Genomic DNA, 17,922 nt, shown 5'->3' on the forward strand with positions numbered 1-17,922 from the left:
GACCCTGTTCTGTAAATCAGCAGTAAATTGCGGCATTTACACTGAGCAAAGGCAAAGGGCTCATTCTGTTGGGTTTGTGCTGTCACAGGAACCTGGGCCAGGGGATTAATGGGCTGATGTTAAACATCTGTCCCCCGTCTTTGGGGGGACGTAAACACACAAAGAGGGAATCTAATGCCATCTACTAAAAGATCTTCAATGAGAGGAAGCCCTTGCTAACATTTCCATCCAGTGGCACCTTAGACACATTGCCTCTTTATGCTAAAACCCCACAGCACTAAGGGCCCTATAAATAGTCTCCATGTGACAGCTCGGAGAAGAAGAGAGGTTTCCTCCAGACATTAGTTGTGCTAAAAGATTCATCATTACCTGCAGTCATGAAATAAATCTTTGATACTTACAACTATAATATCCATGCTCTACGTTTTATTGCAGATATAGGTAGACAGTCATTATTTCTGACACTTTCTCAGCATTACAAGGAGTACTCTAGGGGGAAAACTAGTGTACAGTGTTACATAAATAGATTGATAGAACCACATGGAAACCAGTTACTTTACTAAGCCTCTATAACCAATACAATATTCCCTTAATGATATTAAACAGTCACATAGATTCCAAATTCAATGTAAGACTCCTATCTAAACACAACCTTGGTTATCTACAAATTAAGTTGCCAAGAGGGAAATTTATTATTTTTTTTACATCATATGGTAGTTTACAAGAAATATGTTCCTGAATGAGAATTTTTTTTTTTAGCATTAAAGTTTATTATTATTTAGGGGACATTAAAACAAGACAATGGTCAACAACAATCACTTTATAGCACTTGTGGGACATTTGAAATCAGTATGTTGAAACGCTTCCTGTTCAGAGGACTTGGAGTGGTTACTGTACAGTAGTTATTGGAGCCACATAAATTGCAATAACATGATATATCATCCAGAGGAGGCGTTAAAGTTGTCTTTGGCCATATGCTGTTTAAGAGAGAGGCTCCTGCGTGTTCTTTTGAGCCCCCAAAAGTGAGTTATGGCATCCCGTGAGAGTCCCTCCTTTCCTGTAAGGCATTGCTTTTAGCCATGGTGGTCTCCTTTCCCAAACCCCTGAAGTCATAGCTGGGGCAGGATTCCAACTTCCCTTTTCAGTTTCATCATGTGTGTCTTGGTTCTCTCATTTTTGATAATCATGTTAGGAGACCAGAGGCTTAAACAGTGGTGTGTCACTGCTTTGTGGGAAGAGGATTTGCCTAATTCAAGAACTCTGCTGTTGAGGTGGTAGGATTGGGACCAGCACTGTGACTTACTGCTGGGGCAGACATCTCATGGCTAAATAGCACATGTGATACCACAATGGCTCTGGAAGGCCATCCGGTACCCCTGGGGGCCATCTGCTTCATAGGCCAGTCCCTGGATCACTGAACTCAACCAATAGTAGCCACTTCTGAAAAGTCATCCATTCCCAAGGAATCTTTGTGTTTGCATATTTAAAGCCAAGATAATTACTGGTAGTTTCTGCATAACAAGCATAATTTCAATTAGACTCTTTTTCTAAATTAAAAACTATTGCTTGTGTGAAATGAGTGTTCCTGGTTTCTTTAAGTGCATTTTTAATGTTTTTATTCTAGGAACATTAAGACCATTGAACAAAAGATTGTCCATTTACTAATAATGTTAACAAATATGCCGAATCCTTCATTTCTGTGGCAGCACGTGAAGCTGGTGAACCAAGAGTGTGCAGGCTGATTATTACAGAGTTTTTTGGCTTTAAAGAAAAATTATGAGGGGTTGTCAAACACTTCTGCATGGCTTAATATCCGTAACATTTAATAATGTTGTGTTTCTTGTGTTGAAATAATATTGAAACTTCTACTTACATTTAGGCTATTGAATAAAATTAAAAACATGATCTAGCTTTCTGATGGTATATAAAATGACTGATTGCACCCAAAAAAAAGTGTCATAGTATATAAGATTATCTTAGTGTCTGAGGCAGATTCCAAAAAAGATGGAATTGAATAGAAAACTTAAACTTGAGGTCCTTATTTCCTCGCCTCACTAACTGGTTTCTGTGGCTTTCATAGCCTGGGAACTTATCAGCACATAGTCTAGCAGTTGGGGCTGTCACTCCTGTTGATGAAGAGGAGTTTGTTTTTGTTTTTGTTTTGCTGGTGTCATGGGTAAAAGAGCTTAGGAAAAGTGAATCTCCATATGTATTCTCTCCATCTGACATTGTGTTGCCAGCCTCAGCCTTCTCCAGAGTGTTGCTTCTTCATATCTGGAGAGACGCGATTAAAAAAATGACCTGCTAAAATGGATCTTAGATGTTCATTTGCTATTTTCTAAAGGCAGGTTGGCTATTTTGCCCTTGAGCCTTAAGAAATGTTGCTGATTGGCTGTTTGTTATTTTTTAATAATGTATGGCAGGTATCCAAGTAAGCATTCCGACGACCTCGACAATAAAATGTGATTCTTGGCTGCAAGGTCTATTGGGGGATGGCAGGCTGCCAGCCATTCATGTATCATTTACAGGTGGCTGTTTCTGACAAGCCAGTGTTAGTTATTGTAAATGAGTGACAGTCCCTATAACTCACCTGTAAGCCTTACTCCGCCTGCCCAGGGCTTCCGAGATCCCCCGGCCCCTTCACCACACGTGCTCCTCCTCCACGAAGACTCACATGCACAGACCCTCCCGTGCCCACTGCTGCCTGCCCAGGCTCATCAGGACCGGGAGCTACCTTGTATGTGATTGACGATAATTAGGTTTCAACTGCCTTCTGATGCAGAAATACACACTATTACAGCACCGCCAATTCTGCTCCTGCAATCTTGCCTCTGAAAGGGTATTGATTCACTCTTTCACATTTTTAAAAGGTCATGGCAATAATTCCATCTGAACTGTGCTAAGTGAAAATAGTTTGTAGAAATAATATGGTCTCTTCTTAGTTCCGTTGTAATTGAAAGCCACAATGGCTTGTTTTTTTTAGTATATTTTAATTACACGTGTCTCCTTGCCCCGTCTTCCCCTGATGAAGTGTTTGTAAAGTTATAGAGCAGGAGGCCCTCTGTGGCAATGTCTTCTGACTTTCTGGCAAAGAGGACTTTTTGTTTTCCTACTGTATAAGGGGAGGCCTAAGAAAACCGTGGGTCACACTGCCTTATTTATTTAAGAATTAAAAACAGAAGACTTGACCCTTTTCCCTGGTACTGTCATCTGCCTGCCGATTTTAATAAGATTAGAATCTATTGGCTTTGAAGAGCAGGATGCTAGATTTGCTTACTTTCCGCAAATGTTCATTGTAACTAAACAACCTTTTCTGGGTTGAGTGAAAGATCTTATTCTTGCTAATTATCAGGCCATAATAAAACGAACTGGTTGTAAGAGTGTATAGCTCCTGCAGTGCCCCCGCCCTCGCAGGGGACAGGAAACTATGAATGATCTGGCATAAATTACTGGAACACTCAGACTGCTGTTTGAGACTTTTTTCTACATCTTCAACTTCTCCGAGGTAAAAGAGTTTTAAAGTGCTTGAATTGCATGCTTGGGGAAAGTGGGTGATCAGATTTTACGCTCTACGCCACTCTGGATCTCTCTTCCAGTGAGAGGGGGTGAAATGTCTCAGCTGTTTCTAGTCTCAAAAATGAGCCCGTCATTGTACTTGCAAACGAAGGGGCATAGGCTCACCCGGAGCATGGGGATTTACGCACATAATTACCATTAATGCTAATGGCATTTATGTCTGTACAGCCCCACACATCAAGATGAGAATATATTTCCATGTCTTCATGCTGTGAAAGTCCATTTAATATCATTCATTTTACAACTGATTCTTTAAGATGATGTCCACATTCTGTCATGGCATACAGATGCCTCGTTAAAAGTAAATGCGGGAAATATTGGGAAGGGATGTGATGGCTAAACTTGTTCTTGTCGATGAAATATTGCTAAACTCAAATCCATTCATACTCTTTAAACACAATGCTCTAGTTGGCTTTGAAACTGCCGGCACACTTTTCATAGTGTTATAAATTTATCAGCCTAATGGGACATTTTGTAGATGTTTTCCTTTTTAAGTGCTCTAACAGGAGTAGGTATTCCATTGATCCAAAAACTCAGCTCAGCATTTCATTTCCTAGAGATGAGAATCATACATTTAATGTCTTATCAGAAATTCTGTGGTGGAGGGTGCCCTTCATCTCTTCAAGGAAAGAAAATTCACTCCCCGCTGAACTCTGCTCTCTTTTGGCCTCCGGGAACATCTCTAGAGCAGGGCATGGTTCGCAGTTGGAGACATCAGTGGTCATTGGAATCTGGGGCGGTTCCATCTCTTCATTGATTATATGATTCTCTTTATTCATCAGGCCCAATGGCCTATTGAAAGGCGTCTTCGAGTCCGTGCTGGCCAAGCAAATTCAGATCCAGGTCTTGATTGATCTCTCCCAGGACTTTGACCATTAAAGGAAAATAATGAATCTATCTCACCTGTCCAATCTCTGAAACCCTTATCTTTGAGTCAACCCAAAGCAAAAGGGTTCCATGCTTAAAGCATAGAGATAAGAAGGGGACAGGCGTGTGTGGAAGTCTTCCTGAGAGGGCTCTTTGGGTCTCCTCCAGAGGTACACAGCCTTCTCTGGGAGAAGGAGAAGGGCTTCACAACGGATTTCAGACGGCTGCTCAAAGGAGCAAGGTCACTTCTGAATGAGCTAAAGTTGGCCAGCCATGCCAGCTGGGTGACCTCAGGCAAGCCACTGGCTGTCTCTGAGCCAGTTTCCTCCTCCATGAGATGGAGCAGGATGAATACTGAGTGTTTTACCACTTTGAAATTTTATAACCAGTACCGTGTTGTATTTGGCTTTTATAAATATTTGGATTATGGTGAATTACAATGAATAACCAGAAGGAAACACTGGTTTCCGAGGAATTATGCAGATGAGGAGGTGAAAGTCTAGAGCACTAGATGCCCTGACATAGTACACTGGTGTATAAGATGCTGTCCTAGAGCTTAATGCCCAAGTCCATCCCCCACCTTGATATGTGATTCCTTTGCATTCAACTTGGTGACTTGCCTATTAACAGCCCAGCTACTGAAGCTGTCAATGGCACTGACATTAAATCCCAAGGGGCTGACGGCAGGGGGTACTTGGCGAGGAAGTTGTCCCAGCACTAGTATCTTTCCGGGCATCACCAATCTGGCATGTGGGTGTTGCTTTACCTCACCAATCACCAACATTCTCTGGGATTTTTCCTCTTAAGATCACTATTTCCTCAATCATACTGATCTCAGAACTCTTCTAAGCCCCAGAGACATTGCCCTCCAGATTCCCCTGATTCTAGTAGTGCTTTGTGTCCACCCAGTGCTCTGGCGTTTGCTTTGTGCGTCCGTGGCCCCTTCCACTCCATGTGTATTACAGGTGCTTTTGAAAAGACCATTGCTCCACTTTAATCATGTGGATTCCCTTACTCTCATTTTTAGAAATAAGCCCTCTTTAGTATTAATTCAATGCTTAATTGGTCACCTACTACGGATAAGCACTGGACAAGCACCTGGGGATAGCGTTGAACGAAACAGCATCCGTGACTTCTAGGACTCGAATACTTCACACTTGTAGAGTGTTTAACAATTGCAAAGAACATTAACATATATTTTCTCGTGTGCTTTCTACAACAATTTGGAAAGGTAAGTCTAGCGAATGATATTGTTATTTCTATTTCAGAGGAAAAATGGAGACAGAAAGAATAGACAAGCTGCTCAAGGTACCACAGGTTAGTAGTGTTGAGTATTGCCTCCAACCCATGCTTCCAACTCCAGATGTCCTGTCTACGTCTCCACCATGTGCCTGCTCAAAGCCACAAGTCAAGACCAAGGTATTCCTGGTAGGCCCTTCTCAGTGTGTCCTCTGTTTCTGAGAAGCATCTGACCCTGTGAGTGAAAGAATAACCTGGGGGCCCCAGCGGTTTGGAAGGGCTGGCAAGGTGTTTAACCCAAGTCTATGCCTTGCTTGTTGGATTCGTGCATCTTTCAGGTACTGAAGCAAGGGCAGCCCATCCACTCCTGAAGTTCCCAAGCTCCCAGTTGTGTACTTTTTGAACTAACACCGTTGAGAAATATCAAGGTCAGAACATGATTGAAGAACCTTCTTGCTTCTCTTTTAAGTCGCCACGCTTATATGATATTGTTTTCTGCTAAAGAAGGTTCTCTTAAAAATGAGGTTGAGATCCCTAAAGAAATTGCTTCAATCAGCAGCAGGGCTTAATGACTGTTAATGGGAAGTGGAGATAGGATGGTAAGTGTTACTTTGATTAATAAGAGAACTGCAGAGAATTTAAATTGTGCCGCTGATGGATTATTTTCTTCAAGCTTGATAAGCACTTCTCATTTGTTCTTAAATTTGGTCAATACTGTTAAAGGCAGCAAAATGAAGTATAATTAATTCTGTTACTGCTGCTCACACCAAGTGTTACTAAGAAACAGATTATGATGCAGACGACAGCAGAAGTCACAGTGTTGACGGTTTGATGCTTTGAATACCTGTCACTGCTTGTTAGCCTGAAAGAATAAAGAAAATATTTCTGTACCCTGATTTCGAGGTACCTAAAACTGTTTTTTTCATCTGGGCAGGTTCCGCCAGCCTAATATGGGGAATATCAATAAGATGATCAACTGACACTAAAATCCTGCTTTGGAGGTATGGAGAGTAAATAAAAGATTGAGATATACATCAGTTAAAACGTTACGAGCTGGATGCTCATTTTGAATTAATCACTAAGAAAATGAGATATTGATCTGATGTTGAAAGAAGGCTTTACATATTTCCTCTTTTTCAAGATTCTGCTCCATATTATGAACCAGACTTTTCCTTATCTGGCAAATAGATAAGCAAATAGCACATAATAATTTTAGCAAATAAATAGCAAATTAATTTTATTCAGAACTGTTGATAAGCAGATGGAATTGAGAGAAAAGATATTTTATTTTAGTCGACAATTTTATTTACTATGAGTAAGAGTGCCTAGGATGGCATGAAATTAGACCTACGTCTCCCCTTGTTTTCTGAAAATAGCAGGATGCACCAGGGTTTTCTGAACAGCTTTCTTTATTGACCTCTTTTAAATCTATGCCTGTCTATTTATTTAAGGAACATAAATCACTTATAACTCACGCTAAGAGTCATGCCTGAATGTGGATGGATATATACAAGGTCTTACCTACTGCTTTTCAGCTTCTTAACTCAGTGATTCTCAGCCTTGCAGTTCATGCTCCAGGACATCTCTCGTTAATTCAAGGAGTGCTTCCAACCTCCCAAATGAAAATAAATTAATTTCACTTTGTATTTTTTCAAAGAAAATATGTAATATGTCAGTCCTATTTTATGGAATCCACCAAAATCCACCAGGCTTTTATAATTTCAGAAAGACTGGGAATCAGACTGCCCCTGAATGTGTGTCTTTCTGTTCACTCTATTTCCAAGTCTGGTGTTTCTTCCAAAGTGTGTAAAGTTGCCGGGTGAGTAATCTTGGGTTAATATAAAACCTAAGTGTGTTGGGCTAATAGTACAGTTATAAAGTTTCTGTGAAGTTTGAATTCCATTATTAAAAATGTAAACCTTATCTATTATGAATTGAAGACTAATTCTCTTGCCCAGATGTCCCATAAACATAATTTTTGAAGATGGGAGAATTATAGGAAGTACATTTCAGACCAGAATGTGAAAGTCAAGCCACATTCTGGAAAGCCACTGGCTGGAAAGCTTAACTTTGGAGACAAAGTACAGTGACTAGAAAGAGCCAGAACCAGAAGGCGGTCGGAACCCCAGGTTCTGGAGCTGCTTCCCCTGCTGCAAAGCACCAAACGACCTTAGATGAGTCCTAGTCATTCTGGGACCAAATTCTTTCCTCTGTAAGGTGAAGTGTTGGCCCAACTGGTCTCCCATATCCTTTGACCCTTGAAAATGCTGGTCTTTGAGGAAAGCTCAAGCATGAGATCTTTAAATGATCCTTTTTAAGCCTTTGGCTTAAAATGATGTGGTCTGAACGGATAGTAGAAATACCCCCTGTGCTTCAAGCCTGTGATCTTGTCCTAGGTGGATAATTCACTCTGCAAATGGAAAGTGGCCCCTGCCACCTCCCACATACCTGTGCTCCTTCCTGGAGACAGAATGGAGAGTCAGCCTGGCTCATCTCTGCCTTCAGTGAAGCTTAAAGGCTAGTGGGGAGGCAGACAGCAAGCAAGGACATAAACCATCAAGTAAGTGAGATAGTCTTTCGACAAGTGCGTTAAAGAGAAGCAAACCGTAACCGTCTGCATAAGACGGGGTCAGAGAAGGCTCTCTGGTGGGGGAAACAGGGAGTGAGAAAACTGACCCAGGACGGAGGCGGGCTAAGGGGAAATGGGAAAGGAAGTTTTCCAGGCTTGCTTGCCTGAAAGATTAAGGCAGAAAGAAGCACGGTTCTCATCTGCGTCGTCTCATTGCCTTGTCTGCACTTTTCTTCTCTATTACATATACTTGCAAGGCGTTCTTGTTAATTCAAGAAAAACCAAGCAGAGAAAAGATTGTTTCCATTGTTTTTTACCCAGTCATTCTCACCTATAGCAACTCAAATAATTTTGCCTTTGGTTTCCCAGATTGCGGCCGACAATTCAAGTTTAAAAACCTCGAGTTGGTTATTTCCATTCACACTGTATCTCTGTGTTTGCCCATAGAATTTGGTACAACTTGCGACTTTAGAATTACTGTATAATGCTCAGAGGTGTGAAACGCCATTTCGAGTAATGCCTTTCTCCAGTTAATATAGATAAATATTGATGGCAGTCGGCAGTAAAACAAGTCATTCAATTCTCCGGTGCAAGTGTGGCCCACACATGGCTGGAAGCTACAGAAATCACACCAGGCTCCGAGAAAACCGCTGCATGTGATTAGAGCGCTTGCATCCCTGGCTCCCTCGTGCTAAATTGGAAAACAAGGGCATGTGGGGGAGGCACAGGCACCAAAGGGAGAGATCGGGCGATGGGGCTGGAATTGCACTGCCGGTCCGTTCTGCCCACGGTTCCTTCTGCTACTGCCCTAATGAATTCCTGAGCGAGCAGAAACCTGTGAAAAATGGCAATCAGCAACATAAGGGATCGCTGGTGCTCTGAAAACAAAGAAACTTTAAATAAGTAGAAACCCTACAAAACCAGCTAAAGACTTGGAGGGTAATAAACCCCCTCCTCCGCTGCCGTCTGATTGCTTGACAGCAGTGTCTTTGCGTCCATGTGGCACTTGGCTTGGGTCACCCAGAGGCGTGGAGGGGCTGGCTTATGGGGCCAGATCACTCGGTTGTTGGTTGCTGCTTGATTCCTAGGATGAAAAATGAAAAGAACCGTTTCCTCATTTTATAACATGGTCCTCAAGGATGCCAGCCTGGTATAGATTTTGAAGCTCCATAGTGTGGGCTACCCTTTCTTCAAGGTGTTTTTAATGGGCTCTGGGTTGTCAAAGACACCGCTCTGATAATGAGGCTGTGAGCCCCCGCGTGAGGAGAAAGCTCTGTAATGAGGGAGGAGGACAATTTGTTACAGTGATGCGGTTACTTGGCCATAATATCTTTTTGAGGTTTATTAAATCATATAAAATTTCAATTTACACTGTAATATTCTATAAAAGATGGAGCACACAGAAGTAATAAGTATGACAACATTTCTTTCATTTATGAATTGTTTTGTTGATTGTGTTAACACTGTCACATCCAGCAGCAGGATTATTTATGTTGGGACAGTAATTTTCTATCTCCAATTTAATTTTGTAAAAGTTAATTACAAATTAGAATAAAATGAATGCAGTTATGGAAGGCAGCAAAATGCTGAGATGATAGGATGTTATTGGGGGAAAATATTTACTCAGGCTGCTCCTGGTGGAGATCATTGTTATGGAAACCCAGGGCTTCTGGCCCCCATGTCACCCATTTGTTGGATGAAGAGATGCTCTGGGTTTGACCTGCTAGGAAATGAACTGTCCTTGGGGGAACTTAGGGAATCTCAGCAGTCATTCCAGTGAAACCCCTTCCTTTCCTAGACAGGTCACAAAGCTTGTCCCAGTCACCCAGCAAGAAGGTGGCAGAATGAGGACCAGCATTCTGGTCTCCCGACACCAGGTCAGTCAACTTTCAGTGCACTCTAAGGTGGGTGTAGATTTGTTTCTGCCTTAAAAAGTGGGCAGAGGGGAGATAGAGGAGGTGGAAAGTTTCTCCAGATCTCACCGCAAGCCAGCTTGTGCCCTGGGAGATGGAAAATTGAAATGCCGGTAGCATTTCAAGGGGACCTTCCCAGTGATCTTTTCCTCCCCTGTTGAACTCTTTTTCCATTTCCTAACAACAAAGTTTCTTTGATAGCAACTCAGCAAAAGAGCCAGTTACCACTGAGTAGGAGTTGTTCCAGCCAGCCTGGCCCCCAAGAGAGAAAGGAGCACCAGAGACAGAGACGGAGCCAGAAGTGGAGAGAATTCCCAGGCCCTGGATATGAAACCACAGTCTCTCATGTCCCTCCCCTGCCATTTCCCCATATGTCCGGTGCTCTGTTCCCTTGGGACTTGGTCAAGGGCCTTTTTGCCTCTCACTGAGAAGGTGGGGGAGATCAAAGGCACCCCGCTCATGTCCCTCCACATTCACCCCACTCTCCTCAGGTACATGATCTCTCTCCCTTCCCATCCTCACTACCTCACTTCAACCATTTCGGGGCCCTTTGCGATATCAAGACTGACTTGCTAGGTGAGATGCTTTCATATTTAGTTTTTAATAGAGCAAAAGTGACTCTAAATTTGTTAATATTCTTTAGGTTACATAGGACAAATTACAGATAAGTGAATCAGTAATGAAATTTGTAATGAGAATTTCTCAAGTGTGAAATGTTGGCGCAAGGAAAGTTAATTGCGGGATTTTACAGCCATTATAGTTTATATCATAAATGCAAAAATGACGAGGGCCATTTAATTACAGTAGGAACACACTAAATTTTTATGGAGTGCCATTTTGTTAAAGAGGTACTCGGAGCATTAAGAGCAAATACCATCCTAACAGTGGGTCCAGGTAGCTTTTGCAACATCAAATAAATATGCTATTGCTACAAAATTGTTCCTTGGATACTATAATTGACATGATGACTAATGAGATGGGTTTATTCTCACAGCTTCACATACTCAATTTACAGTGTCTGAAAGTTATTTTTTCTGCCATCCATAGACCTGGAAGGAACCAGAAAAATCCCTGTTGGAAAACACTATCTCTGCCGCTTCTCTAATTAACCTTCAAAAATGCATTTTGAAATATAGAAGTTGGTGCCTGGCATAGAAATTGGATTGTCTCAGAAAAAAAAAGACCCAAGTGCTAATTTGTTCCTTATTAAATATCTGACATGTCAAAATTACAGGCAGTTAATGTTTTGGCGCCTTTCAGCAGGGCTGGAGACAGCTTTTCCTGTGGGCTAGGCACTGCATGGTGGCTCTGGGTACCCGTTACCCCAGAAACCAGTGCTGTCTCCTCTGCACCCCCAAGCCCAAGTCTTCCTTTTACTCCCTGCTATCCAGCCAGGGTCCTCTGGGCATCAGATCCCCTGATCTCTATGGAAGGAGGACATCTAGGGGGACTGACGTGGAATCCTAGAGCATCCCTCGTCATTGTGGTTTCGGGGGATGCATCTCCTCCTTACCTCGCCACCCCAGGCCTCAGAGGCTTCCAGAATAGGAACGAAAAGTTCATAGGAAAAAGAGCCATATTCATTCTGGACCCCTGAACATGTTTCAGATTGTTTTGGAAACCCAGAGAAGTGGTACCTCTATTATTTTGGAAATCTAGGGTGGTTGTCCCTCTCGCCATTGTCCAGTAAAGTCCCTGGGGAGGAGATTCTTCTAGGCAATCTTCCTTTTCCTAGCAAAAGCAAAGGAAAGATGTATGTGGTCTCCCATGTCTAATCAGTGGAACCTATTCAAGAACTGTTGATTTGGAAAACCTGCATTTAAGACCCTGCTCTGCCATGCAGTAACCACAAAACTTTGCGTGCTCACCTGGGAAACAAGAAAGTAATAATGATCCCAGTTTCCTGGAGGTATTGTAAATATCTAATAATTTAGTGAAGAATTTGTAAATATAAAATCAGGAGCTCAGGTGTTCTTAGCAGCATCATCACAGTAGCCAAGGGATGGAGACAACCCACATCCACAGATAATGGAGTAAATGTAGTAAAGACACACAACAGAATATTATTCATCCTTTAAAAAGGAAGGAAATTGTAACACGTGCTACAACATGGATGAACCCGGAGGACATTATGTTAAGTGAAATGAGCCAGTCACAAAAGGACAAATGCTGTGTTATTCAACTTACATGAGGTACCCAGAGTAGTCAAATCCATAGAGGCAGAAAGCAGAAAGGTGGTTGCCAGAGGAGAATGGGGAGTTATTGTTTAATGGGTGCAGAGTTTCAGTTTTGTAAGATGAAAAGAGTTCTGGAGATGGAAGGTGGTGATGGCTGTACAACAGTGTGAATGTACTTAATGCCACAAAACTGTACATTTGAAAGTGGTTAAGGTCATTAACTTTATGTTATGTGTATTTTACTATAATTATTTTCGTGTTTTATTGTTCCCTTATTATATTAATGTGGATATTTGTTTTATTTATGTGCATTGATTTTATTCTAGGTTAGAATTCAATTCTATCATTATTTATTTTGTTGCTCAGATCGTGTCAGCTTTTGGCTTTTTCATAGTTCCTGTAATTTTTTTTTTTTTAAACAGACCCTCATCTTTTTTAGGAGCATTTTCCTATTTTCTGGCACTTGAGATGTTCCAGGCTCATCTGGTGTTTTCCATGCCCTTGCTGAGAATCAGCCACTTCTCCAAAAGCTCTGAAAGCTTTTACTGGAGAGTGGTGTGTAGAGACCCAGATATCGGGTTGTAGATATGCTCATCATTACTGAGGTGGTATTGCTTTTAGGCCCTCATACCTACCTCTTGCTCTCTCTCTCTCTCTGTATGTATATTAAAAAAACCTGGATTCATACTGATTCCAAACTGATGCCCCAGGGGTCATTTTATACTCAATCCTCTTATTTGTAACATCTCTCTCCAACAGTGAAAACGCAGCTCTCATTATCTATGATATATCTACCTATCTGTTCAATTCTGCTATATACATAAAGTAGTTCCAGACCTGCTAACCCATACTCCTATAAGACCACAGAGTTTATATACTGTTCTTTTTGTCCTTAGCCTCACAGTATCCAGTCTGGATGCAATAGAGTTAATTCATTTGCTAGTCTTTGTATCCCATTTTGGGCCCTCCCCCCCACATCCTGGTTGCTTTGAATTACTTACTTATTTATTTATTTACTTATTGGGGGGAATAGGTGAAGCATTAATATGGTCTAAGAGTCAGAGTTGGTTACATAAGATGTTCTCAGAGAAGGATGGCTCCCTTCTCCTCCCTCCCACCCTCTCCCATTCTCCTTTTCTCTCCACCCTTCCCACCTGCCTCCTGTAGGTACCCAACATCCTTGGTATCTGGTTTATCCTCTCTGTATTTCTTTTGCACAAGTGATCAGATACCTGAGTATTTTCTATATATCCCCTTCTTACACAAAAGGTAGCATATTGTAAATACTCTTTTGGACTTTGCTTTTTCACCAAATAGTACACCATGGAATCTTTACATTTTTCAAAATGGGGCATGAGTTTTAATAGGCTGAGAGGTGCTAAGTGGCTGGGCAATCTTTAGTCACTTTGAAATAGAAGGATTCTAATGGAAGACCAGAAAGGTCCAGTCTAGAAGACTAGTCTAGAGAGACTAAATGGTCTCTGTTTTCAAAGACCCTCCAAGGGAACTAAGGAGACTAAATGTGTCTGCGTGGAAAAAATTGTCAGCCTTCTGAAAAGAATCACATCCTGCTAATATGCCAGGAGAAAAGTATCAGGCAGCAACAACTTTGTCAATGAAACTCCAGGGGAAAGAGAATCAAGCAATAATGTTGCACGGCAGCTGAAACTCCTGGATGTAGAGAAATCCCGAGGTTCGGCTGAAAATGATCCAGCTTCCAGCTCTTTGCAGGTCGTGTGTCGCTTAACTTCCTTCAGTCCCCTCCCTGTGTTGGGTCCCTTATGTCAGTGCTTCTTAGACTTCAGCGTGCACCCAAATCCCCTGACAATCTCGTTACAATGCAGGTTCTGCTGCAGGAGGTCTGAAGTGGGGCCTGAGATTCTGCATTTCTAACCAGCTCCCAGGTCATGCTGGCGCTGCTGGTCCAGGGACCATACTCTACGTAGCAAGACCTTGTGTGGTCTCTGTGACTCAAGTACCACGGACTTGTCCCTTCAATATGGATTCAATACGCTTGTCCACAATACGCAAAAAAATCCCAAGAAAAAGCTGACTCATACACTGCTGGCTTCGCATTCTCCTGTTTACTAAAATGTCTGGAATTCCTAATTGGATTTGAAGACAACAACATAAAAACATTAAAATATGTTTACTGATGCCTATGATTTATTACAAAACAAAAGCCTTAAAGTTCACTGAAAAGCAGGTCCTAAACCTTTATAGCTATGCCTGCTGTGCAGGGTAAATTCCACGCGGGTATTTGCTGAACTTCTCTGATGTGTGCAAGACGGGATTGAAGTTAAAAAACCTTAGCCTTTGGTGGATTTTGATTTTAGTTCCATCTAAGGAGGGTTAATTAGACCTTGGACTTGCTTCATGATAGCAATCAGTGTGTAACACAGCACTGACTCTGCAAAACCCTCTCCATCTATCTCAGGTTTCCTGAATTGAATTCTTGTTCATGCATATAGAATACATGCACACACCACACTGTAGCTCCTTAATGCCTCTTAAAATGTTTTTGTAAAATACGTGTGCTTCTAAGTCCAAGAAAAACAGGAAACGTATTTTCACACCAGCTTCAGGCCCCTATACGAAGAAAGTACACGTTGTAAAAGAACTTTCCATGGTCAATGTCAGTGTATAAGGGTTAGCACACAAGTTCTATAGCACAGTGAGTAAATAGTGAATTAATTGAAATGTTCCTGGGAGAAGAAAATATTTCATAGCTTAGCAGCAAGCTCTTGCCCAAATCAGACATGTGTGGGACCAGGAGTATACTTACTGTCTTCTATGAGGACGAGACTTGGCGTGACCTTTAGACACAGCCCCGGGATTCTTGGGAAGTGCCGTTGATTCATCCCACAGCCTCATGCAGGCTTGAAATCGGGGCATTTTCTTCCCTTCACCCACTCCTCTAACTACGTTTGATTATCTAACCCGGTAATGAGTCTGAGTCTGTGGTTCTGGGGGCATCCACGTTGTGTCTCAGACCCCTCCCCTCATCAGCCCCCCCACGCAGGCCCCTGCTCTCGCACCTAAGGTACTGCACCAGCCTCCCACCTGCCCCCGAAGCCATAACTTGAAATCCCTCTGTGCCGCTGTCCCAAGAAACTTGCCACAGCACAGGTTTGGTCACGCCCCAGCTGCCACCGCCAGCGCCTTCCACAGGCCGCCAAACTGACATCAGGTTTCTCCACGTGGCCTCAGTGCAGCCGCCCACCTCGTCCTTCCTGCGCACCCCGGGAACTCTGTGCTGTATCGTTCCCTCGGTGGCCACCCTCTTGCCCACCCTGAGCCCCTGCTCTGAGTCGTCCCGCAGCCTAGGTTTTCATCCTGCCCCATCCCCCAGTCTTTGTTCACTGCAGTCTCACTCATCTCAAAAGTTCATCCTTTGTCCACAGAGCATTTCCTGAGCCCACGAACGGAAGTTATTTTCCTCCCCTGTGACCGGCGGCACAGCTTACCATCCGCCGCCTTCCGCCGAGTGGGGCAGTGGGTCTTGCCTTGGTCGCCACATGTGGTCGTCATAGTGGGACACGCTGCCAGGTCCCTCCGTGGATCGATGGGGCCAGGAACTTGTCGTGGGTGATGCGCAGGGAGGGGAAGCAGTGTGAGTCCCTCCTGGGATGAGCACTGAACTGCTGGAGTGAGTGCTCCGTGCCTTTCTTCCCAGATCCTGGGAGACCTTCAGGGTTGGAGGTGGTGGCTGCTTTGTCAGGCTGGTCCTTGAGTGACCATGGTGAGCAGAGACCCAGCTGACCTGCAAGGGGCAGGTAGCATCAGTGAGGAATAAAGCTTGGATATTTTAAGTCACTGAGATTCTGAGGTTGTTCCACGCAGCAAGGAATTTTGCTTTTGACCAGAAACATCTATGACATTTAACACAGTGCGAATCTGTGGAATTAAGTTTTAACCCAACTGCATCCAGTGTAAAGTGACACGACAGGGACGCCAGTGAGCAGGCAGGCGGTGTTGCATAGCGGTCAGGGGCAGCCCCCCCTGGAGTCAGGCCGCCACTGCTCAGCTTCACCATTGGAGCAAGGGATCACTGCTCCCTCAGCTTCAGCTTCCCCACCCGTGAAGGGGATAATAACACAACCTCCGTGAGAGGTGGACCCTCCAGGTTCTAGTGCATATACGCATCGTAAACAGCCAATAAATGTCCGTTGTTATTAGCTGTTATTATAATAATAATAATTATTATGAATGCAGTCAGTCTCCCAGTAGTACAGTAGTACTTAGTGCAACTTAACTACAGGGCTGTACAAAGAAGAAATATCTGGAGATCAAGTAACATTAGGACTCGTGTCCCAGCAGCCAGGGACAGAAAACCCCCTGCTGAGGCCTGAGGCCTGAGTCCTCAGGCTTGCTGAGGGCACAGTGCAGAAAGAGGCTGCCCAGCCACTGCCGGCCGCCCCACAGATCTGCTAACGGCAGGCAGCCCAGGCACTGAGCCCTTCACAGCTGAGGGCAGAAGAACCAGGAGGCCAGCAGCGGCCTCCCAAGGGTGCCAGTGGCTCTCAGAGGCCCTGACTTTAAACTCCAAGAACAAGATGTACGTGTTGCTACCAAAGACAGAGCATAAGCTAATGTCACCAGCAGGGAAGAATAATAAGCAAGTGTGTTAATTAAGGCTAATTAGTCTTCTATTTTTATCTCTAATCATTTCTTAGAACCAAAGAAGGCGTCATTATAGTCCATTGTGTCTCCAGGGAGAGATTTTGCATTTGCATTTTTACACATGGGCTACATTTCCTATGTCATGCATCTTATGCAGTTACCTGTAATCACGCCTAAGTTCTACTTATGCTAACATGTACATGATTGTCCTTCTTAATAACAGAATAAACGGAGCTCAAATTTCTTCCTTTGCATGTGCTCACTAGTATTTATTGAGTGGCCACAATCCCTGCCCCCAAGAAGGACATATATATACATTCTAGAAAGAGGTTCAGGCAAGCGGCTGACTTGCTAACTCAGGAGAATTCTGACGGACATGGAGAAGCTTCTAGAGGATGTCACAGGGCTCTGTGCTTGCCTTGGGTGAATATTTTTATCACTGTTCAAACATGAAGAAATGCTTCTCAAGTTCACAGATAGAGTTACCAGTGGGAAAACCTGCTACTTTATAGATGATACAATCCAAATTCAAAATGTCCTCAATGGGACAGTGGAAACCACAATGAGGATTAATAATAAATTATTATTATTAAGAATAAATGCAAAGTTCTGCATTCAGGTTCGCAGAACCCATTACACAAATGTAATCACAATGGTTTACGTGAAAGATGTGTGGGTTTCACTTGGCTATGAGCTCAGAGTATGCCCACCACTTGGGTGTCTGCCCACACGTGAGATGCAGTACTGGGCCACGAGGACCCCATCGTTGCGTTCAAATGGTTACCTCGGTTGAGAGAAACTGAGGGGAATTAAGAACGTGAGGTGCCCGTAAACAATCTGAAATGAAGAATAAATATTTAAACAGAAAAATAAATGACCAAAAAGTACTATAGATGTGTTCAAAAATATCAGGGATTATGAAGTTGAAAATGCAGAAGGCAGGTTCTGTCTGTTCCTG

Source organism: Hippopotamus amphibius, chromosome 4 (assembly GCF_030028045.1).
Source record: "Hippopotamus amphibius kiboko isolate mHipAmp2 chromosome 4, mHipAmp2.hap2, whole genome shotgun sequence".
Taxonomy (NCBI): domain Eukaryota; kingdom Metazoa; phylum Chordata; class Mammalia; order Artiodactyla; family Hippopotamidae; genus Hippopotamus; species Hippopotamus amphibius.